Below are 25,014 nucleotides of genomic sequence, written 5' to 3' on the forward strand. Positions count from 1 at the left end.
TATTTATACTCAAAGCCAAGGATGTGCTGGAATCAACAAGGAAACAAAGATTTTGTGTCAATAGCTTCATGTTATCTTGACACCAAGAGTCTTTCAGCATCAGAAGCTGATTTTGGTGCCTGAGCTATTTTCATCACGACTGCCAATCAACTGAAGGAGAAAGGTGATCTCATCTGATTGATTTTCATTGCCCACAGCTAAAATCTCTTTCTTAACAGAGGTAGCAAACTTATCATCACACAACACTGTATTTTCCTCACGGAACTGTGCACATAGTGAAGTACTAGAGACATGCACCAGTCTCAGATAGCAATTTCTCCAGAGGAAAAGTTAATACATACTGTATTTTACTTTTGTGCACCCTCCACAGCTGCCAAAATCAGAAAATATGTAAACTCTTTCATTCTGTTATTCATCTGTAATTTTTACCAATCTTTATACTGTGCCAAGCCCCTAAATGAAAGATTTTTTTTTCTGTTGAATGGAGAAAAAATAAAATTAATCCCAAAACAGTCTGTGTAAAAATATGTCATGTACTTTTACCTTAATGGAAAACATCAGTAAAAGCAAACCTTTAAGAAAGATTAAAAAAAAAGAAAAAAAAGTTTTGCTTCATTTATATGTACTTGGCTGTTTCACCTCTAACAAAAGAAAATTAAGTTTTACTATTCCTACTTTCTAGATGGTTCTACTCCCACCCACAGTACCTCAGTTTCCCTAAGAGAAACTGGTTGGTGTCAAGAACAAAAGAGCTGCTGTTCCTATCACCATGGTAAAGATAGGCCATTGTTTTCTGTTTGATTTTTAAGTCATTCTGGATCTTCATCATGATCTTTTCCTGTATGGAAGCCTTCAGACTTTCACTTATGTAACACAAGGAGTTACTTCTGCAACTGACACAAAGCGCGCGGGAAAAGCGACTGGATTTGGAGCAGCGAGCTCATGTCATCGACTGCCAGTGAGCTGTGCCCAAACATGTGCACTCAGATGACAACTTGGCCTTACAGACACTATCCATCCCAATGCTCCAGGGAATCCACTGATCCACTGATTTGGGTTGGAGATGAAATTTCTTTCCTCTTTCAACCAGAGCTCTGTAAAGAGCAGATGTTCTCAATGAAGTATCCGTAATGATGCCAAGATGTTTTGGCTTTTTTTTCCCCCCCTCAGCAGTTAATTTCACATCCAGCAACGTGTGCAAGTAATTTAAAGTTGTTCCTTCTGATGCAAGATACCTCACACTTGTCTATACTGACTCTCATCTGCTGTCAAGCTGTCTGAGCTACATACAGCCACACAGACAACAGTGACTGCAGGGCTGGATGCAGAGGAGGGCTGCAGCATCTCCGAAAACACAATCCAGAGCATGCACTGGCACCCACAGGTGCTAAAGGAGAAACCTGAACTTCCATGACCATTCTCTTCCACATTTGTCATAACTTCAGCTTTGTTGCTGGGTTTGATTAGGTTTTCTTGAACTCCCCTATAGGCTACATTAACACTAATTAAGCTAAATGTGTGTCACCCACTTCTCCAAACCTTAAAGTGATTAGTAACTATATTAACAGTTCTATATTGGTATAGAAAAAACAAACAAAACCATTCCATGGTTGAAAGCAGATTCATTCCTGTTCTGATCTAAAAGTCTGTCCACAAATTGCAATCAAAAAGAATAATGCAACTATGTTCACACATTCAGCAATGATGTAACTTCCAAATTTGAGTAGTCTGTTCTGATTTATCTAACAACTTTAAGCATGCAGGGATACAACACAGGCCCACTGATGCCAGCAGCTCACCTGGTGAAGTCTCAACAATACAGTTCAAACCTTAGGACCCTGGTACCAGAGCTGCTCCTCTGCTGACAGCTGAGCCAAATTTGACACTGCTTTCAGCATCTTGGTGCTATACTGCAGAAATGTGACTCCTGTGTAACCCTGTCCTCTTACAGACAGTACACAGGGGAATTAAAGAATTTATCAAAGGTTTCCTGCTCTATCACCATTTAAGAATACAATGGCAGAGCTAGACAAGGTTGGCTAGCAGTGCACACTCTTCCTGCTTTCGTGCTTGCTATGGATAAATTAAACTTGGAGAAGGTTTGAAACATTTGTCCAACATGTACTCCTATCCACACAAAGCCTTTTCTTACAGTCAAAGGCGAGAGTATGCAAATCCAGGCAAGAACACAGCCAGGACACAATGTGTTTTGAATATCCTAACTGGCATCTAGTCCCTTGGGAACCACTGCCAGCAGGAACAGATGAGCTGCTCTGTGCTGAGAAGGTTTAATAAACATGGCAGTTTTCAGCAGCTCCCTGACACCTCCACCATCTGCTACAGTAAGATATTATTGTGAAACAAGAGTCATGCAAGTCTGAATGCAGAGACTTATGCTTCGAGTACAGTGAAATGAAACTCATGTTAAGCAAAATGGGGTGTAAAAGTACAGCTACACACTGAGAAACATCCTTCAGTGGGTCTTCCCTGTCTTGATGGCTGTGGGTAACCCTTTTAAGGTCCAAACCTCTGTTTCATGAAGAGATTTTTTTTTAAAAGACTGGATTTTCATTCTTGATAATTTCAAGGTTCATTATTCAATGCAGCACACATAAGGAAATTGTAAAGGATAGATAATATGGAGGATCAAAATGCAGGAAGCATGCCTTACTGGAACCAGTGGGACTGAGGTGGCTTGTCACAACATCCTGGAAATCTATTTTTCATTTCCACAACACACCTGGAGAGGAAATACATTTCAGATCAACAGTATGACAAAACCATGTCAAGTAATTGCTCTGGCAGCTTGGAAAGTAATGGAGATGTTTTGGCACTCACACCACTCCTCACTGCTATCACTGTGTTTCCAGCTTATTAGAAATCAATGTGAAACAAACTAAATCTGGGTGGCAGATGCTCACCGCCTCCACAAGTGTTTAACTCCCTCGGTATTATGACAGAAAAGGACCAAAGCAAAAGTTCAGCTTCCTTATGGCAACAACTGGAGAACTGGTTCCCCAACACCCAGATCCTAACAAGCTTAGCTTTCCACAAAGCATCTAAAAAATGGAAGAACTCTTCCAAGCAATCAAAGAAACCCAAAACAACCAAACAAAAAACCCACCAAAACCCACACAACAAAAGCCACAAACTAGACACAGACTTTTCACAAAATCCTCATTCTTTCCAATTAATCCAGTCAATTCCAATGCAGGCCTTCCTGCAGCAAGGAAAGGAGCCCTGTCAAAAAGCTAATCCCAACACCACTTGAACCTCAGCCAAGATAGTTATCTGGCCCATATTTTGTCTTATGTTTGGGTTGCCTGACACACCTAATCAAATCCATAGCTTTGGTCCCTTCCCAGCCTCCACACTGCCTCTCCCTGCTTCAGATGCAAGACAATGTACAAAACACATTTCAGATGGAATGATTCAACATGGAAAACATACAGTTCATCCAGAAGGAAAGATTTTTCTACATGAAAAGGCTCCAAACCCTTATGCATCTGGGAACTTTATGCTGTATGTCATATTTGCTTCATGGACATGCTCATTATAGAGAGATAAGTAATGGACTTTTGATTTCATAATACAAATGTTTCCTCTCAATACTGCTTAATAGTTACCATCGCTGAGGAAGACTCTCAGCACACATCAATTTGACAGGAAATATGAAAAGGCAATGTAACATTCTGATGATCTGGTAGGTCCTTGGAATTTGGAAAACAACAAGTGCCACTGTTTATAGGAAGTCCATCTGGTCTTTAAATATCAGTCAGATTCCCTCCTAAAAATGAAAAGGAATTGAAGTGGGAAATATTGTGTTCTTCATCTCACACTGCAAGTCTATTTTAAAAAGAGGATTGTGTATTACAGGTCTATTGTCACCATGAGTTCAAACCTCACGTTCCAGGCAGCTACACTAATGGTTTAATTTGCAGAAACTGTACAGGAGCAGCACAGGAGCCTGGCAGCCCACTATTCTGAGCCTCTCACTTATTTGTCATGGGGTTTAAGTTGTCACCTTCACTTTGCCTCAGAAAGCTTCAACCTATTACACATTGGAAACTGAAGCATAAGACCATCCACCAGCCACTGTTTCTCTGGATGCAGAGAAAGGCTCTTGGCCAAAGACATGTTCTGGTTTGTGCTCTGGCTGTGCAATCCAGAAGTGCTTGTGGCTGTTGTCCCCTGCTTTTCATAATAGCAGTCAAGATGCTTTCAGATAATAATATAAAAATCTAACAGCAAAGACATAGTGCGAATAAACGTTAGAAAATGACAGTGAAGGGCTGTATTTGGTTTAACTTGCAAAGAATGAGATCTTTCACTTTGCTACCTGTTTTATTCTGAACAGATTAAGACAAGCCCATCTATATCAAGTGACAAGTCAGAAGTTCAACCAAAGCTTTTCTCCAGCAGTATAGATAGTATAGATGAGAAAAGTTATTATCTCCTAGCAGCCACACATGACAAAAGCAAGCAGTGATATCCAGATCTTCTCCCAAGGGAAACTATATTTTAGAGGGTTGTTCCCTGCAGCAGCCATACAAATCCATACATCCACACATATATTTACAGTCCCATGGAGGATTTCTCCTGTTTGAAGCACATGCAGTGGCTAGTTTTTATAGTGATGGTGATTTGGCTTATGACAAAAATCGTATGCAACACCTTCACACAGGAGTTTGCTAATGCTTCACCATGAAGCTCTCTCCATCAATTGTGATTTCTTTCCATTTTTTCTTCATACTTCTAAGTCACTCCAAGATCAAGGCACCTGAACACCAATTCTCCATTTAGCTCTAAATTCACAGAATTCTGATTTACAGATTCCCATGCACAGAATGCTCTAGTATTTCACTGTTAATAACCATATTCCACCTTCTGTCTCTCTTATTTACTCACCTGCTCACATACCTGCTGGACTACGTTAAACTGTTATTGTGCTAAAATTCAAAGACATAAACTGTATTAAAATATTCCCTGGATACACCTCTGCAGCATCAGTGAGGCAGATCCATACTAGGCCACATGTAGCTCAAATATTTGAGCTATCATTCTGTTTGACCAGAAGGCATCCATTGCCTTGTTACAGAGCTTTTCAGTTGCACCCCATGGAAATATCTTGGCATTACCCTGAAGTCATGAAATGCAGAGGTAGCAGTTTGCACTGAGCTGATGCTTTGGAGATGTGCCCTCACACAAACTCAACACATTATTAATCTGGTCAAAATTACCATTTAAACTCAATGACACTTAAAACTATACGCTTTTACATTTAAATTTTAGATAGGCTTGGAAATATTTTAATCAGTGATCGATTCCTTACTCCACCCAAAAACAGATGGTAAAATGTTGTTACTAGCAGGAGCGTATGAAGGGGAAAAGGCTTAGAAAATAATACTACCAAGCCACACAGAGAATGTTTAATAAACGGGCCAGACCCTGAGTTCACCAGAGTCAGGGAAAAATACTATCTGCACTTTGATTAAGTCAATGTTGGGGCACTGACACATGTTGATATTTGCTTATTTTCAGCATATGCTGCATAATTCCAGCAGATGCTTTCAAATTAACTATTAAAAAAATAATTTTCCACTTATCACTTTCTTACTAATTGTGATGAACACTTTTTTCTATCAAAAATGAAAAGCATTATTGGATTATCAGTAGAATCATATTCAAAAAAAAATCACCCCAAAGGCAGTTGTAAAAATGCAGCAATGGTATCACAGATTTTTATTTTTTCCCAAAATACAGTGTAGCAGGCTATTATATACAAATCATGTAAGCAAGGGTTGTAAAGAAATGAACACCATCTGGTTATCTGGTTAGAACCTCCTGTTCCAGTATGACTACAGGGAATAACAACCAACACCTACCAGCCAGCTCAGCACTAATGTCAAACTAGCCTTTGAAGGCAAACTGCTCTATTCCTACTGATGCAGAAAATTAAAGATCAACTTATAATTGAACAAAGCTAATGTTTCTAGGTGCACTCAGTTTGGCCAGATTTGAGTAGGTTTGTGTAGGAAGAAATACATCCTGGACTGTCAAAAGAAGATCCTATGACTAGCATAATAAAAGTTCATTTTGCAAATAAAATATTTGGAAGATAACTGTTTTAAGGGGATAAAGGATTTTACTTTTTCCATCCATCATTCTTAAACATGACTACGTTGGTGTAAATGGAAGAATACCTTAACTGAAATTGTGGAGAAGTTCACCCCAGAAGCTAGAACTCAGGGAATTTGTGAACTAAAATAAGCATCTTACAGAAAAAAAAGTGCTCAAGAACTTGGACACTATCACCAAGCCACCTGTATAGACCTAGTCAGACAAAAATCAGCCACAAACTGGCCTCTGGCTGTAGCTTCATTCCTATCTCCTTAGTGAAACACTCAGCAGACGCACACTTGAGAGTAACCTGAGAGTACATTTCCTTCTAAACCCGACGGATCTTTCCTACATCCTACTTTGTAACAGGGCAGCCAGAATCATCACATAGCCTGACAAGTTGCATTGCTGCAGCTTTTTCTTTGCTGAGGGGAAGGAACAGTTGTAACAGGGAAGTCAACACATGCCATCACTGTACAAAAGGAAGATACCATCACAGACCAACTCTCTTTTAGGACAGGTTCACTTTCTGTCAGCCAGCTGAAGAAAACTCATTTTCAAGCCACCTCTAGTCCATAATGATGTTTTCTGCTGAATCTTTCCAGGTCAACTTTCAAACTAGTACTTATCTTGCAGTTCTGTCACATAATCTATCCATAGGCAGAAGAACCCTACTTTAATCTCTTAAATGTTTTGCAGGATCAAGACTTTTCTTTAGCAACCACTGCTAAACCCAAGAGGCATGCTGCTCACCTTCCAGAGAAGGTTTGCTGGTTTGCAACATAGTTGCAAAAGTTACGATGAAAATAACATTTAGTGGAGCCCAGATTGACGTTGCTGTGGTTTTGCAGCATTCACTATACTTATAATGGAAATATTTCTAAATCCACAATACACATACACACCTACTACTGTCTCTAATAAAGCTGTTTTACCATTTTCTGCTGACAATTTTTCAAGGCATGCTGTTCTAGGTGATTAAACTAAAACCAAAAACATGTTGAAAAAAAACACATTTAAAAAGTGAAATAAAACATTGAGTGATTATACATTTTGTCATGGTTTACCACTGGATACCCCGAGTGGAGAGTCAAAAAAGGAAAAGGCAAGGGAGTTTTGCCATCACCTTCCACTGAACACCTCAGGCACACAGTTCTGCTCTAGCTCTGAAGAAGCTACCAGAAAACATAGCAATGAACAAGAAAAAAAAGTGAATGATGTCTTTTCTGTCCCCAAATTCTTGGCCTCAGCTAGCCAATTTTCTAATTATTATTATTATTTATTACCCTGTCATTGTGAGAATATTTTTTTCCCTTCTTGAAACAGTTTGTTCCTCTTCCAAAATGGCAGAAAAAAAAAAAATAATAAAAAAAAAATTAGTCATCGATACCCCTCTACTTGATTCACAAGGATACAAAGGGCCACTCACATACTAATGTCTCAAGCTATCAACACATCTCAAACAGGCCACAGTCAACCTTTGGCTCCCCTTTGAAATAATCTTATGGCAAATGGAATAAATTAATCAAATATACAGACTGGAAAAAATTGGGGAGGGTTTAATTAAAATTTAAGCAAAAAAAAAATTAAATTTTTAAGTCCCAAGAGAAGTTATAAATGTTCTAGATTTGGAAAGCAAGAGTGTTTTACAACAGAACAACAGGCGATAAATTAAACTTCGAGGGTGCACCACTGGGTAATTCTCTGCAGTCTGCAGCTCCCCTTAAGAGTTAATAAATTTATATTGCATTTTCAGAAGGAGAGAAAGGGAGAAATAAGACTCTCCATGACATTACTGCCATTTGAGAGTCTGTTAAGAATGCACATTTCAGCAGGAACAGGACCAGCACACTGCACAAACAGGTAAGATCAGCCAACAGGCTGCACTTCATAACAGCATTTTTCATTTCATGAATTTCTGAATGAAAACCCAAAGCATGTGGCTTACACTGCAAATTTGTTTAGACTGCAACATGTTTTTCAGAGCAAGGAGGTATATTCCATTCCATCTATAGTTAAACATGGATATGAACAGAGGTTTAAACAAAAATGAGACAGAAAATCACATAATTGACTATCACAGATTTCTTTTCTGACCCAAGTCCTTGGTCACAGAGAGCAAAATTTTCTTTCATATCTTCTGACATCAGTATTTCTCCCACACAGAACTACAGTTCAGTCCATGAACAAAATGGAACAACATCATAAAAAAAGGCAAATACCTGTATCCTGTTCTCACAATTGATTAGTGCTATGTACAGAGCTCTCAGTACAGCTGTGTAGGATGGAAATACTGAAGATATACATAATTCATAACTGTAACAACCCATGCCTTTAAGCATCTTTTCTTACTTCCATTACTACCTTTTATATTCTATGCTTTTAAAATTTCTGATACTGCTGCCATCTTAGACATATGATTGGATCAAGTATAGCACCATGCAAATGTCACTTCCATATTAAATCATGCAACAGTCTATATACTTTACACCTGAAGATCATTATTGTCACACTGACCTTAGACTGTGACCCAAGGAAAGAATGTGCCTTCAGTGAAGTTCAAAAGCAACCAGATTTATTTTATTAAGAAATTATCTACAGTCTTTGGACTTAATCCACAGAAATCTGATTTAAACCTATTTATGGCTCACTAGTTCTCAAAAAAAAATCTGCACCAAAACCTTATTTTCTCCATTCTGTGTAAAGAAAACACAACCAATCTTGTCACCTGCAACAGTTCCTTTAGAAATAAACCTAAACACAGAACACAGGACTATCTAGCCCTTGCAGAATTTGGACAGCATGCACAATCTAGTGATTTCTGCCATAAGACTCCCATGACACTGATTTTTAATACTGCAGTGTTTTCTCTAACCCAAAACCTAGAGGACTGCACAGCATTTATAATGGGAATGGTAGGTAATACTTGAAGTACTAGAAAAAATAAAGTACTTAGTAATCATGTATAGGTGCATAGCATAAATTTCAAGTAATTTTATCAATTCACCAATGAGTTCTGCCTCCACAATTTCTACTCTGTTTTCTAAGCTGCCTGTAGGATCCTCGTTTAATGTGCTTTTACAATCGCTGTAAAAGGATGAGAGTTATGTTGCAGAGTACCAACATTAACCTTTCCTCTGGCTTTGTGTAAAAAACACCATTTCTCAGGATCAGAGTCGGTGCTGGGTCAGTTGCTGTACCAGGAACCTACAAAGGACCTCTTCCCAGAGCTTTCATTTCCAAGATGTCTTCAAGAAATTTGGTGTTTCAGCTGAAATTTTATTTGCTTTCTGTTCATTATTTATTAAGGACATTAGGAAACATGTTACCTTAGGAAGCACCAGAAGACTGAAACAATCATCATTATGGCATTGTGTGGTCTAGTTCAAACAGCTGCTCTACTTCTTTGGTGCTCAGCAGGAGCCCAGCTGGTCTCTCTACCACCTTCAAAATTATCATTCTGCAAAACTGTTTCAGATGAATGCCTGCACTAGAATGGGATCCCCCCAGTCACTCCAAGGGGACTCCACTGAACTGCACAGACTTAAGCAAGCAAATGTGTCCAAGCATGAACCTTCTGTGGGGATTTATAAATCATCCTCAGATTACTTAAATCAACCACGCAGTGATTTACCTCTTCAAGTGCTGTAATATATTTCTAAAAGTAGAGCAAGTTCTATCATTACTCCATTGAAGTGGCAAAATATAAAAAATTATGACATGGCAAGAGTATTACATATGCATGAAGTGTTCCTGCTTGCTAGGATAACACTGTACATGATGGTTGGAATTAATTTTCCAACTAGAAGACAATGTTGTTAATAAAGCGTGACAGAAAAAAATCAAATATGTTGATTTAAAAATCAAGTAATGTCTTTGTGTAGCAATCAGATACAACTTCAGTAATGAGTGTGTTATCATAACCCATGAGAAACGAATAGGCATTTTCAGCGTAACAGTGAAAGAAACCTTTCCTGACTCAGGCAAGCAAATCAAGTAGGATTTTCAGAAACAGTCATTTGACTCTGAGCAAGACAAATTCTCAGGGAGAGCCATGTGGACTCACTGCCTCACACTCAGAAGGGTCTCTGAAGTCACACACTATTTGTGTAAGAAACAATAACAACCTGACTATTTTGGTCCATAGCTTGCTTTCCTGAAGAGAAACACCAAGATATCTTACCTAGAGTGGGACAAAAATATTTTTTGTTAGTTCAATCAGTTACAAAGAATGTGGTTTCTCCTCAGCTGGTCTGTGCATTTGTTGACCCATTTAATCCCAAAGGTTGTATGCCAATACTGTAAGGAGGTTGTACAGGGGAGGAAGAAACAGAGGAAAGAGGTGGAATCATCCAGTACAGCATTTCCACCACCAAGGCAGATGATGGTTTCTGACATGAGCAGCAGACAAGGAGGGGTGGATGGCATTCATGGCTTTCAGTTTCCAAAGGTTAAAGCAGGAAAGGCGGCCAGCTGCAGAGGATTAGGGATGGACAGAGGTGAAAACTTACTGGAGAACCAGTCACAGAATTGCCTTTGTATAGGCTGTAGACTTTTGTGAACACCACAAAGAAATGCAGGCAAACAGGTGATTTTGTTTCTACCTAGTGCTATTACCCCCAAAAAATTACATAGACATCCCTCATACAGCATCACAAACTCTCCTCTCCCTTCCTAGACACCTACTCACACCCATGCCCACTGCCCTTCAAGACAGTCAGTTTCAGTTCCTCCATGAGTGAAAACATCTCATATTTATCTGCTATCCAAGCCTTCCTTTCCCCCCACATTCCTCTTGTCCTTCATTTCAGTATCCAGGCCTGATAACTCTTTATGCAGCAAATATCCACTCCAGCCCCAAGCATCTGTTCCACACATCCCTGCTTAGGCAGAGTTCTCAGCTCTTACTGTTTTTCCTCCTCCTCTTCCTCTGCCCACTCTCACATCCAAAGCCAATCTCTCACTTCCCCCCTTTTAACACAGTTCAGTTCATCTGCCTGTTTGGCTTCTGTAGAAACTGCCACTCACACACTCCCAGTGCCCCAAAGGTAAAGGCAGACATTAAGAAACAGATTGAAAGAGAGCAAAGCAAAAGGTTTCGGTCTTGTCCTGAATTATTTGAAGCTTGCAGTGCTGCAGTTGTTTTAAAGCATCTTAAAATGTATTCCTAGCAAAGCCATGCATTACTGAATTTCCTGACAGTAGCTTTTAGATATTTTTTTAATTCCCAATAGCTGGCATGTACCTACAACAGTATGCACGTGTCAGAGAGTTAATACTATTAGCTCCTAGATACCCAAATGGCTATTAAGTCATTAGCTATAATCTGAACCTGAGATGCAATGAGCACGGTGGGAAGAGACAGAGAACAATCTTTCAGATCAGCCTGAAAATTATTTAAAAAATAATCTTTGACACAGTAATGCTCCAAAAGGTGCTGCAGACAAAAGCAATCTTTAATAAACAATGCAGGAAAATCATTTTCTGTGTGACTGTTATCAGAAACCACTGTGCACTTCAGAGTGGGCAGACATCTGTTACATCTGTTTCAATGAAAACCCCCAAGGAATATTCTGCAGGTTGGCACTGCAGTTGAATGTTATAATGTCAAATATGAAGCACATAACACAGCAGGGTGTCCAGGGATATGGAAAGGCAATCCAAAGGACTGCCCTAGTTTCTGTTAAAAATAGGTCAAAGAGTCGGCATAATCAAAGTCTGGCAGTGCATACTAATTACAGACAGCATGTCTTACACTTGTATTGACTGGAAGCAATTCATACACAATCTTATTAGCTAAATACACAAGAAACCTTTTTAGATATCTAATATTTGAAACATAAATGTAGATTTCCTATCACTGCAAGAAATTGGTTTTACTCTGGATGACCTGTCAGATTAATTTCCAGTTAAATCAATAACCAATGGAGACATACTTTCCAGGTAATGATTTAAAATTCATTAATACATATTTGCTGAACTAATAAACAAATATTTTACACTATGAATATCAAATACCTTCTAGACATTAATTACAGGGCATGAGATTGCTGCACAAGTGCATAGAAAACAACCTGTGATAGCACTGGTGGGGAGGAAATGGAATCAGAGTAGAGAGAAGATTTTGCACATTTTTAAAGGTAAAATGTGGCAACTAAAAGAGAAAAATGAGTCTCTATGCCTAGAAATTAATACATAGCCTCACCTCAACAACATTGTATTTAAGGCTAATCAGCAAATTCATTTTAATTTGATCAGAAAGTAGCACAGGAAGAAAAAGATAACGTTACTGTATCCCTGAGGCAGATCATCACTTGTTTAGCTTCAACTGCAAATTGCTCTACCTGTCCATGCTTTGGGAGTCAACAATGTTAACGGAAAAGGGAAAAGGCTAAGAATGACATTTTGCAGTTTATATTAAAACAATAAATGAACTGAACTGTCAAACAAAGTCTCTTCCAGAGGCCTCAAACAACTGCACAAGCGAACACCTGCAATGAAATAAAGGAAAATCTTGACTCCCAAAGTGACGTGATATAACAATGATTTCACAGTTAGATACATACATGACTCTCCCATTGCAACATTATTGACTTGGCTCTATCACCTCTCCTCTTCGATCTGTTCACCCCACCCGAAAAAATCTGAAATAGCAATAAGGTGTTTACTAAGCAACAAGATTATGGATTTCTGCAGTCTAGGTAAGGATTGCAAACAAATGCTCTCAGAAAATTATTTTCCTTGACAAACATTTCTCCGTTTTCAAGAAGAGGGATGGGAAACCAGAAGTTTTTCTACATCACTGTGGAATGAGCACAGTTTCGGCCAAATAATAAGTGTGTTTCTGAAGCTTATTTAGTTGTGAACAAAGGAAAGGTTCCCACTTCCTTTTGCTTTAATGCAAATGTTTTGGATACTGCTAATATGTAAAACTTGTTAGTAGCAATTTGCTACTCACACAGTACAACAAGTTTAAAAACCAGAAAATGCACTTGTCCCTTCAAATGAGTGGATTTGCCAATTACAGCAGAAGCCACACTCAGCAATACAAAGAAACTTTCCAGTTTTCTCAAGCAGCTTAACTTAGGAACAAATAAAAGAATCTCATTTACTTATAATCTTTATAAGGGTAATTTTTTTTAACGATTGGATAATTCTATCCTTTAAGTTGAAAAAAACTCCTGTCTCAGCAAAGGTCTTGTGGTGAAGAGTGCAGTTGATTGTGTTTTGCAACTGGTAATGGAGAAAAAGCTGGCTGGAGCATTATTTGCCCAAGAACACATAACTGAGCATTACTCAAAGAAATTTTTGTGTTAATTTAGGGCATTCAAAGTGGACACACTAGGATTAGTGACTGTTTTCAAAGTTAATTTTTTCCTGTGGTATTAGGTACTTGCAAGATATACACAAAAATACTAGTGTAGGAAGTGACACACACATAGGGTAAAAGGGTATTGTGGGTATTTGGCCTCATAAGGCCATAGCAAATTCAGGCAGCTTCAGTCTTCACTGGCACTAAACATTTTCGTGCTAATTTCATCCTGTTCAAAATTGTATCAAAGCAGCAAGACATTCTGAGGCTTGTTGCTTCCAAGTCAGGTTCTTCTGACAAACACATCAGTCCTGAAAATCCATTCATCCCTCCAGCAGGATTTTGCTAACAGCAGAGTCAGATGTATAGGGAAAGAAAACCTTTATTATAATAATTGGATGTGCATGGATGGAGTAGGTACATTAAGAAAATTTACAGAAGTGCCTGCAAGAAAGCTATCAATTTAGCAAACAATCAATATCAAAAATCTGCAAAGTCATCAGAGAACATGTGAACTCGATAAAAACCTCTTTAGACTTGTCTATCTCCTTTTCCAAGGCTCACATCATAATTTCAAATTACATAATTTCCAGCTAGTTTAGTAAATCTAGATAACCTAAAGGAAAGAGACAGGCAGTGAAGACATAACAGCACAGCACGGCACGAAGGCTGTGATCAACAGCATTTCCTGTACTAGAGGGTAGGTCACGAAAGTTATTTGAGTGTTGATAAAGTCTAGAGGAATACTGATGGAAATACTTGAATTTCAGCAGCAGAGAAAAACATTTTTATGAGACAGTCAATTCTGCTGTATAAATAATGGCAGCCTCTTCAATTTTCTATGACAGCTTCGATCCTGGGAAGCAGGTTCAGTAGGAGATTGATTGGTGAAGTATAACAGTTATACACCCATCTATCACTCAATAGAGGTTATCTAATGCTTATAGCTATTAGTCTGTTGAAACCAGCAGTCCAGACAGTAACCACTATAAACTGACTGGTTCCAGCAGTGCCAACATGGACAAATTTGTTTGTTACAAGTCACCAGTGAACAGTGATGAAGTTCCTGTAATTCAAAAAACAGCACCTAATTGCTCATCTCCACATTTTCAAGGCATGATGTCCTTTACCATTACTTATTGCACATTGTAAGAAAAATGGAAGAGGAAATCATGTTATAGTCATGATTTTGGCAGTACTCTTCAAACAGGGGATTCTATCATGAACACTATATTATAAACAGCTTGGAGTCAATCAAAGCACTGTATCTGTACATTTACAAGCTCAGAAAATGCAGTCACTCAAATATTGCTGTTTCTCTTGACCTTAGCCACAGACTGATGAATTCTCTGCAAGCACAGCCCAGTGCACATAATAAAACCATACATATAAGAGGCAAAAATACCCCCTCAGAGCCAGTCTCACACCTGACCAGTCCACCATAGCTGAATACTGCATATGAAAATTTACTGCATAAACAAACCAGCTTAGTTTCTTACTTTAAGAGATAACTAGACCTGATATCTTGTGAAAATGACTGTCAGACACTGCTGAATGCAAATATGAATCAAGAACCCCGCAACATTTCTCACCTTTTTTTTCCACTTGTATAACCTAGAAATATTTTCCTTCTAAAAAAATAAACTAGAAACAAGAGTTGTGTCCCATAACTAAGACTATGGGAAACTAGTCTCCCCTTCGGTATTAATTAATGCTGAATACAGTTTCATCCATACATGATAAGCAGACACAGAATCCTTTATGTGAAAACTTCTGTCCAAAGTAGATTTTTCTGTCCAATCCCCTGAAAGAAACAAGTCTTAGGCAATCATACTACACATGTGCTTGTCCAGCTATCTGTTCTCCCAGCAGCTTTTCAGCACACTGACCAATGTGAGCTCCATTTGCTCTTTCAGAGTATTAAAATTCTACCACTTTATCAGAAAATTGGCAGCTACTCAAAAGAAGATGAGGAAAGAGACATGCATAATTTTATTTTCAGGCATTTAACTCATTCCCCTACCAAAAACCACTCCCCTATACAAGCATCTAGAGAGCCTGTACCCCAGTAGTCCAGGGACAACAGGCACACAAAGCCAGGCTCAGGGTAGTCACAAAACTGCTGTCCAGGTCCAGGAGCAGTGTCCCCACAGCCATCCCTGCTCATCACTCCCTCACGAATCCCCTCATCACCCTTCATGCCCTGGGATTCCCTTTAGCACTGCGTAGACATTGAAAAGAGAACACAGCTCCCACAGTCTAATCTTGGCTTATTGGTACCTACCAAGAGGTGCATGTCTTAAAATGACATCTTTTCTTTCAAAAATAAATAAAAAAAAAAAAAACAGGCAGGTGCAAATTATTTCTTATGCAATTTTTTAAATCTTGGATATTTTAATTGAGATTAAAAAAAAAAAAAGGCAAAATCCACAAACCCCTCTCCAAGTGATATAGATACTCATATATATTAGGCAGTGGAAAGATAATGAACCTGGTTCCACTTATGAGTTTTTATGACATCTTCAGAACTCCCAAACGTACCAAGTTTCCCTTGTTTCAATGCATTGCTTATTTGTGCCCTGCTTTATCAATACTTGAGACCTATTTAGACAGTTTTTGTTCCACCATGTAAGCAGTGTTGCCTTCCAACGTCAAATGCAGAGCAATGCTTCTCCACAATATCCTTAAAAATTCAGGTTCACTTTTCAAGCAGGACCGAGTGAAAACCAGGAACAAGAGTAGAGCCTTAAGACAATACCTGGAGTGGCACACAGAACATTGAAATTCTGATAATGTAAGACTTAAAATAAAAATCTGATATCTCATAACTAAGTCATGAGAAATCATCAGCTCACTACAACAGTCTCAACGCTTCCCCTAAAAGCCAGGCTGCCTCCAGGGAGCCATCTTGCTAATATTTCTCAGTAGAACATCGTCTGAGCACAATTGCCGCTAATTTTACTTACCTCATTTGCTTGGTATCTCAGACTTTTATAATGGCTGGCACTCCTGATGCATTTTAATATGGTTTAAAAACGAATCAGGCTGAATAAAGAGAAGAAAATGCTATTGTCTCTTTCCCTGTGTAGCTAAAGTCTAGTTGCAAGCCCATTTTTCTGGGAGAGCTACCAGTTTTTCACACAGGTCTCATTCCTAAAGATGTACAGCCTGCAGTTCAGTACAAGGAATTAACTGGTACCAGAGCACAGTGTACTCTAGCAATTTTTCAAAAGCAGAGCCAGACCCCAGGCAGCCCATGGGCAGGAGAGATGATAAGATCCCTCACCACTGAGGGCAAGGAAGACGCCTGGATCTGCAATTGGGAGGCAGGTGGGAATGAGAAAGAACAGGACTCAGTTTCTTGGTGGATGCTGCAACACAGCCTGAAGAGAGGCCACACAGTGAGGCAGCTGTAGCTGGACAGAACAACCATGGCAGAAGTCCCAGCTTCGAGTGCAGGACACACCACAGAGCAACACAAAAGGCCTGTATGGAGGGGAAATGTGTAGGATGGACACTTCAGTTCTTTCCCCTCACAGCAGCCATCATCCCTTCTCCACTGGAAGGTCCTGTTCTAGCAGCAAGAGCTGTGACCTCTGCAGGCTGTTCACTGTGCTCACACAACCATAGGATTTGAAATTAGCAAATGAATATTTAATCAATTAATATCAGGCAAGTGTGACAGCCTCAGATAAGCCAGTCTTTTCCACAGCAGGAAATCACCGATGTTTCATTAAGCAGAGCATATTTCCATGCATACCTCATGTAAAACAGAAATGTTAAAATGTAAGAAAAAATAAACCCACTTCCACAAATTCCTCTAAAGGATTTTTTTTAAAATGTATAACACAACAGTATCAAGACTTCAGTAGCTATTTAAAAAAAAGTTCAAAGCTGTAAATTATTTTAGTTTTAGATTTGCTGAAAAGATTACCCCACACTTCCCATGGTTTGTCAAAAAAGTCCCAAATTCAGAGAATGGTCTCAATGTCATCTCAAAGAGCTGCAGTAGGAATGCTAAAACTTTCCATGACCCCAGGAAAAATGCTCTGTAACTGTCCAAAGCAGCAGCAAGATCCTTACATGAGCAGCACTGGCTGCCCCTGCCCAGTACACATGGTTTCATTCAATACCCCAGGCTGCCAGTGTGTGGTCAAGGCATTTGCAGTACCCAAATAGAGTATCTCTACCACAACCCTTTCCACCAGCTAGATTTTCCAGTAGCCCCTCTTCAAGCACTCTTCCTTCCCAGGGAGGGAGCTGGGAGCACACTGGGTTCTCCCAATGCTCAGGTGTGCCCCTGGGAGCAGGTCTGGGTCCATTGCAGTCTGGCAACTTCTTTCTCTACTCACAGAGATCAGTGGGAAAAGAAAAACGAAAATAAATATATAAAATAAAGCGGACACTTCTGCTGCCACGACATGCACACTCTCTAGACACAATTACTGAACCAAAAAGTAGCATCACTATGATTTTCAGTGGAAGACAAAAATTAATCAGCTCTGCTTTGACATAACAGTTTCCACAGAGCTCTCAAAGGTGCTCAGTGACAAGCTACAGAAACAGGTATCAGTGGCCTTTCAAGATGGCGTTTTTAAGAGTTTTCATAAAGGATACAGAACCTTATGCAACAGTTACTAGTGGGCATTTTTCAATCAAGTGCTCAGGGCTTTTAACTTTTCAGAGATAATTGACTCCACTCCCCAGAGTGGATTTACGTACGCTTATTTCCTTGGATCATTTTCTATCCGTGACAGTAATTGCTGTCCATCCCTGTGTACAGTTTTCACCTTACACAGCGTTAGAAACACTGTGCTGCTGATGGAGTGCATGGCAAGGCACTGATTTCCCAGAGCACCACCTTTCAAGCTCCAAACCCCACATCCTCAAAACTTCTTGCTGATCATGAGCTCAGAGACCAGCAGCCACCTGTGAGTAGGCTCATCTATTTAATTTACAGCAGAGGGACACATTCAGCCCATGTAAAATATCTGCATACTCCCTTTTCCAGCGTTAGTTGAAATCAGTAAGATTCAACAGCAGTACTGGCAACTTTGGGGATAGTAAGTAGGCACTTTGCCAAGATTTTCCTGCCTTGTCATTCTCCAATCTTATTCAAAGCAGCATCACGGCTGTCAAAAAAACCTCTCAGTGCAACAAAGCTGTCATATTTCAGTTCCTTAGCGGTGTCCTTTATGGGATTCCTTGGTTAAAAAGTTAGGGCACAGTGGAAGGTGCAGGAAAATATTCATTTTCTTTTTCCATCCCCAGGAAAAACAACCTCCCACCCATATCTTTTCTATTGGCATGCACCTTTTTTTCTAAAAAAAGGAAGAATACATCACTATATTTAAAAAAAACCCATAGCAACCAAGTCAATTGTCCTCTAAGGCTTTACAAATACTTGAAATCCCTCACAAGAACCAGACTTCTTGTTTTAAATGGAAATTTGCAACCTGTGTCTGGATTCTACCAAAATACACGACTTCCCCTCTTTGGCTCATGTACAATGATAAGCCATTTATTTGGGAATGAGATCCTTCTTAGTACGTATATAATTAAGAAAATGTCTATTTTAGAGCAGGATGGCTGCCCTGCAGGTTATGCATTGAAATTCCTCTACAGCACAGCTGGTAGCCAAGAAGGCTTCTTTTAATAAAATCTAACTTTGCCTTTAGCCTTCCTGTAAATGTGGTATTTACCTTATGTTAACAGTCTTTCAGTGATGATAATAAATGCACTGCAGACAGAAAAGAAATACAATTCTATACAGTACTGTATCTGTATGGCAAAATAATAGAACTACATTCTTCTGTGCAGTAGCATCTGTCAAGTCTGATAAGCAACTGCAAGAAAACACTTTTTTTCATGTATAAATCATGATCCATGTGTAACACAGAAGAAACTTTGAATGGTCTGGACAAAAACCTCAGCAATGCAATGCTCTGGAATTAAATCTCTGGATGTTACTTACTTATCTGCCTTGCAGTGGGCATAGTATCATCTTCAAATATAGAGTTTTACTACAAAGAAATCCCATGACCAAATAGAGAAAAAGTTTATTAAATCTGAGGGTGTGCACAGTCTTTCACTCCCAGACAACAAATTTCTATTTTCCAGCTGTAAATTTGCATATAAATATTTTCCATGCAAGAAATTATCATACAGTGTATCTCAATATAAATGTTAGAACCAATAACCCAGAATCCACCATATTACACTCCAAATAGTAGGATTCCATTGAAGCTGGAAGGAAACACTTTGACCACACTCAAAATCGTGATTAAATCCTCTGAATTGAACTATGTAAAGTTTATAACCAAGAAAGAAAAATATACCACAAAACTACCCTTAAAATTAAGGCAAGAGAGCTCAGATCACAAGAAACTATTTTTTTGCAAAATACATTATTAGCCCTGTGTCGAGCCATAGCGAGCTGAGGTGTCTTGAAATTTATTTAGCAAGAGAAGATCTCTCTGATGCAGATTTGGTTTGCTCACATACTAGTTTTTATTGTGAAGAAATTGCTCAGATTCTCCAAAAGAAAGAGGTACAAACAGCACACTGACAACTCTCTCATATGCAAATTTTATACCTCTTATGTGACCTCCCCCACTCTGCTTGAACCCTTTTTGCCCAACACAGCAAGAAAAAGAAGAGAAAGCGTAGTTTCCTCTAGTAAGTGGCCAAAATGCCACGCCCAAGGGTCTGAGATGAGTCTCTCCGGCCCTGGGAGGAACAGCTTCACCCACGAGCTGAAAATTAATTAGCAACAGGCACAAAAGAAACCTCTGAATTTTTTAAGCACGAAACTTCTCAGGATGTATCTTAGCATTTGTACTTTGGGGGTTGGTAACACTAATCCAACTACTTAAGCCTCTGAGTACTTCTGAACAGTTATTAACATAAACATTAGACCGTTATATAGATACTCACAACAAATACTTAAACAAGCATAAAATCAGCCAAAAGGACTCTGTTCATTTACATAATTTGCCAGTACCTCTAAAGTGTATCTTGCAAGTTGTAGAAATGTCAGAATATACTTTCAAGGGTAGATGACACTGAATGTTCGATCTTAACTCTTTAAATCTAGAACACATTTAATTTAGAAGTATAGTACATAAGGCATATGCCCCTTTCAGCTAAACATATTTCAAATATATGGGCAGTTTATGATTTTAAAAATATTTTTATGGGAGTATAGCATTAGAAATATCTTAACCTATTAAGCCAAACTCCTGCAGCTGCACTTTTACTGAAAATATGAAGTTGGAGGTACTCCAGCCATACATTAATATATGAAGGATGCACTGATCCCTCAAGTTAGCTTTGCAAAATCAGCTGCTCTGCACAGAATTCAAAACCAGGAGGACTAAAGAGTTCAAAGTAAAACATTCAAGTGGATGATCAGTGATGACCATCTCATTCCCTATGGCATTGCTTTGGAAAGGCCAACAAGTGATTCACAATCAGTCATCTCTCGTAGTTCATGTTCAATCCTATCAGAAGCTCCTACTTTAATATTTATGACCCAGTCACAGGAGACTGGTGCTCAGCTGCCCACTTATGTTCAATTCCTTCCCTGCCACTGCCAAAACATGGACAGTGATATGGCACAATTCCATATCTACCTCACCATTAGGTGGCAATGCAGCAACGTGCATCCCTCTCCTCACGGGGGCTTATCACCCACTTACCTGTATTGCTGACAGAGTAGATAACAATAGATCCAACTGAAAAAAACAAAATCGATTGGGTTTGGGGGGGGGAGTGTTGTTCTTTGGGTTTTTTCTCTTAAACATCATCTGAGTTTAAGAAATTTGATCTATAATTCCCTGTCCCAAATATTCCTATTTTAGTGTGATAATTATTCCTTCCTTCATTTTGCTCACAATAGCTATCAACCAAGGGCACTCTGACAGTATGTCTGAAGGGCAGGAAACACTATGAAACATTCAAAAGCTGCCTGACTGCTGGTAGGACCCAGTTCTCCTGCAAACCATGGAAACATGAGGAGTCACATCAGTACAAAATTATCAGGCAGTGGCCTTGGCTATAACTGAAATCTCCTCCAGCACCACCACATCACCTGGAGAAGGCCTATTGCAAAGCAAAGACCAGAGGTAATCATACATAACATCACAGGCTAAGGGTTCCCTTACTGCTCCTCTATGTCACAGACAGTGTACAGAACCAACATAGATAAGACTGTTTAGATCATGAAGCACTAACTCAGTCCAACATCTAACTTAAACAAAAAAAGGAACTTAAAATATTTGTTTCACTTCAAACCTGCTCCTGTTTTGCCTTGATCTCTATTTTTATAGCTTAAAAGTCCAGGAAGGGATGTTTAAGACATACATGATGAATTTTAAATAAACCTAGGAGATTTGTCTTTTGCTTAGAAATCCAGTGATTTCACAGAACTAAAGGAGAGATGCTGCTCCATCCCAGGAGCAGAGGGCTCACATGGAGGGTGAGAGCACCCACCTCTCTGTCCTGCCAAACTACTTAGCCCAATCTGGATTATAAAAAGCCTTAGGGACTGATTTTTAAGACCTCGTTCCCACAACATCCAAATACAGCTTTCCTAAACACCACCAACATTTAAGCCTTAAAAAAAAAACAATGGATATGTTTTAGGATATCAATTCTGTAGTTATCAAGAAAAATTGCCAGAGCCTTCGAGGAGTTTGGGGGGGAGGTAGCTTGACCAGGAAATCACATTTCAAATCTGTCAGGCTGAATTGGAAAATAAGATTGTCTCCTACAGGGAAAAAAAACCCTACACAACAGTATGAAAAATTTATTTTAAAAGTTGAAAAAATTCATATTTGGTTAAGAAAATACTTTTTTCAACTGAAAGAGTAACTCGGTCACACTTGAATGTCATGAATTTTTCTTTTTCTTTGTGTTGCTTTGTTGCATTTCTAGTGCCAGAAAAGTAGCTTTTAACTAAGCAACAGCTGGAGTCAGACTCTGGGAATTATTGTGTTTTCATCTATGCTTGGGCTGACTCCTAACCACACCACTTCCTCTAGACGGAATCAAAGTGTTTTACATCACAGGGTCACAAGCTATGACATATGTAAGCACTCTGCAGGAATTCAACAAAAGCATTTGCAAATAGAAAGGACTGGAAAAAATTGCTTCCATTAAGTCTTATTCATTGACTCTTTCAAATTCCTACAAACAAATTCCACAGTCTGCTTCTTGTTTTGTTTGTGGACCGTAACATTGGCCTTTGCATTCAACTTGTGTTATGAAATTCAGCTGCACCCAGCACAGAGTGGCCAATTCTGAAGACCCAACAAAACAAGAGATGGAAGTATAAACTCTCTCCTCCTTCCTCAATGTGTTTCTACTGCAGTTGGATACCACTAATTCAGATGGGGGAAACTGAAAATTCAAGTTATTTGTATCATTTCGTTGTGAAATGAACAAGCACACAAAAAGAGAAATATGGGAAAGTTCTGCATCTACACAAGGAAGTTTTAAAATCTATGGGCAGTAACAGAAATCTCAAACAACCTAGCCCTGCAAAGAAATGTAGGCTACCTAAATACAGAAAACTGAACTAGAAGTTGTATCTTCATCCAAAGATGGCAGAACTTCAATTTTAATCTTTTAAAAAACTCCACCATCTATCTGGAGCACAGGCATCCCTTTAAACTCATTTCATTGGACAAAAGACAACAGAAGTGTGTTAAGGGCTTTTAGCAAATCTCCTTCTGCCTGCTGTGTCCTTCCAGGCAGGCTCTTAAATCCAGGTCTATTTTTGGTTAACTTGGTGACTGAGCTGCAGCAGAACATATCCCCTGACACCTGCCTGACTGGTCCATACTCTTCACTACCATATTCCAGACTTTTGGCTCCAGGGATGTTTTTCCCACTCCTTCCCCTGCCTGCTAGCTTCTGAAAAGTTGCACTTGCCCAACTGGTCCCATGAAGAAACACATTTCTCCCAGAAATCTCCAACTGATCAACCCAGTTCCTTTGCTCTATAAGGAATATAATATGAATTTTAGAGGAAGTTGTAAAAATCCAAATATTGTCTATCATAACAAAGGGGATTTACAAGTCTCCTCCTCCTGAGTACATAGATTTATCTTTCTAGAAGCAACCCCTGTATTAAGAGGAGGGATGCAAGCCCATGGGCACACTGAGCACTTTGGTTGAGCTCCCCATTCACACTGTATGCCATTGGAACTACACAGAACAAGAGGGCCTTGTTCCACAGAGCAGTGCCCATTTTCATCCACATTCTCCTTTCATTAGCTGTATTTGGGCACCTCACTAGTGGATGCTCAGTGTCTGCCTCCTCACCACAGAGATTCTCATGTGTGGCCATCTGAGTATAGCAGGACAAATCAATACAAAGGAGTACCTGTGGCTGAGAAGCCTGTACACCTTTTCACACCTCAGGAAGCCTATGAAAGAAAGAAGTGACCAGCACACATCCCCACAGGCATACACCACCAGCAGAACCTGAGATTTCACCTTTGAGAAACAACAACAATTCATCCCAATCAGATGATGACAGAAAAACAGCTGGGGTGAATATGTCTGCATCCTTAGTCCTCATCCAACATGAATGTCTAATAATCCATAAATAGCTACACTTCCTTGTGAACAGTCTGATTTTCCCAAAATAAAAATTCAATACAAACAGAAACAAGTTATAGTCGCTTACAAGTATTTCCCAAGTTTTTGTTAAAGGAGCTATAGGAGCCACACATGAACTGCTGTAATTGTTTAGTGTCTGAGATAAATGAAGAAGGATAAACAAAGCTGTGGTTAGAATTTACAGTTCAGGTCAGAACACACATGAAATACTGCAAGCCCTTCAGCAGTGCCCATTTGATTCTGATGTTTGTTCTCTGTGACAACACTGTCTCTAAGGAGCCCCTAAAAAAACAAACACAAACCCAGATCACCATATTCCCTCTTGGTTCCCTCACAATCTGTCCTATACCAGCAAATCAACAAAGCACAAGTCCTTAGCAAACTGAAAAGAGCATTTAATAAATATAAAAATTCTTAATTACAGTGAAGCAGAAGCCCCGTTGTAGTATGTGCTTTTACCCTCACTATCTTTGCTATCACCACAGCAGCATTATGAAATGATGGGTGATATCAGAAAATAGCCAAATAATGACCTATAACACCTTGTTTAGCTTTCATGCTTAGTTATCACGTAAAGATTTATACCTGATAGGGGTGGACAGCACAATTCAGTTTATGTTTACCACACTACAAGCCAGCAGCAGAAGAACACAGGTAGAAAAATCAGCAGCAATCTATAATCCCCATTTCTCCTTGCTGCAAAGGGTTGGTAACAAGAGTTCCTAAAACTCCATATTGTGACTAAACATAAAGAGATAAAGTGAAATACTTATCAGGTTACTCTAAGAGTTTGTATAGAGAACAAAATGCTCCTTGCTGTCAAGCTGAAAGCAGTCATATCCCTCAGCTCCAAGGTGTGCCTTTATGCAGGAAAGGTCCGAGGACCTTTGGTACACACGTGTGACTCAGTATGGCCAGGCACACAAAGGATCTGCAGCACACTGAAGTGGCAC

The sequence above is a fragment of the Lepidothrix coronata genome, unplaced genomic scaffold (assembly GCF_001604755.1).
Source record: "Lepidothrix coronata isolate B3197 unplaced genomic scaffold, Lepidothrix_coronata-1.0 Scaffold11, whole genome shotgun sequence".
Taxonomy (NCBI): Eukaryota; Metazoa; Chordata; class Aves; order Passeriformes; family Pipridae; genus Lepidothrix; species Lepidothrix coronata.